The 1,058-nt window shown below is 36.2% G+C and overlaps 1 pseudogene; it reads left to right on the top strand.

Moving 5' to 3' along the window:
* The first annotated feature begins 713 nt into the window (after positions 1-713).
* On the top strand, positions 714-832 carry LOC134971268 (5S ribosomal RNA; annotated as a pseudogene).
* The last annotated feature ends 226 nt before the right edge of the window (positions 833-1,058 follow it).

Genomic DNA, 1,058 nt, shown 5'->3' with positions numbered 1-1,058 from the left:
GTGCCTTTTGGGTTCATTCTGGCTTTATCTATCTGTCTGTTACATGTTAGACAGATATATTATAGACACACTGTGGATACATGCAAAATAGTTATTGTGGTAACTTTTTTGTTTCAAAGACAGCACTTATACCATGTTAGGCACTATTGTACTAATTAGCCTCCAAATGGATAATTGAGACTGCTATACATCTCGCCTACTTTCTAAGTCTGTCTCTTTTTTCTTTCTCCAAGCTGAAAAATTTCCATATCATTCTATGTCCACCCTTTGTCCTACAATTTATATTATGGCATATTAGGAGCTTTATTTGCAACTTTTGGAGTTCATAATTTCACAATAACCTTTTTTTCCCCTTTAATAGGGAGATCCAATTAATAATAGAGACGATTTCTCTTTGGATCATATACAAACATTGCGGCATGTCATCAGTATAACAGTGGTCTATACCTGCCTCACCCATTGCAGAAACCCACTTTTAAAGGTGCTGCATAGCACACAATGAAACATACAGGCATTCCCCGCTGGCCAAGAAATTATTGACCACATGATTTAAACCTACGTATACCTACATATTTGGGATACATTTTGGTGCAATGATGGTTAAACATATATTGTCTCTTTTAGAGATCATTTGGTCAATTTGGTAACGAGGTGCTTACCAATAACCTTCTACCAGCTGTATATTAGCGGTAGAATTTGCCATATCAATGCTAATCTACTACCATACCACACCGCGCATGCCCAATCTCGTCTGATCTTGGAAGCAATACGGTGTTGGGCCTGGTCAGTACTTAGGTGGTGGACCACTAAGGAATACCAGGTGTTGTAGGTTTTTTTGACGGCACTACTTTGGTCATAGCACCTACTTTATATATTTATACATTCAAGCATTCTGGGCCTGCTAAATAATGCCTTGTATATTCATCAATATTTTCATAATTTAGCTTTACCAGGTGGCTTACATTGAATAGCCACTTATTAGTGAAACAACATATTTTCTGGTGTACCTATATTTTAATACAATACAATTAAAGGTTACGTTTTAAATTACTTTATTT

The sequence above is a fragment of the Pseudophryne corroboree genome, chromosome 11 (genome assembly GCF_028390025.1).
Source record: "Pseudophryne corroboree isolate aPseCor3 chromosome 11, aPseCor3.hap2, whole genome shotgun sequence".
Taxonomy (NCBI): domain Eukaryota; kingdom Metazoa; phylum Chordata; class Amphibia; order Anura; family Myobatrachidae; genus Pseudophryne; species Pseudophryne corroboree.
The sequence above is the reverse complement of the archived record's forward strand: the minus strand, read 5'-3'. Positions and strand labels throughout refer to the sequence as shown.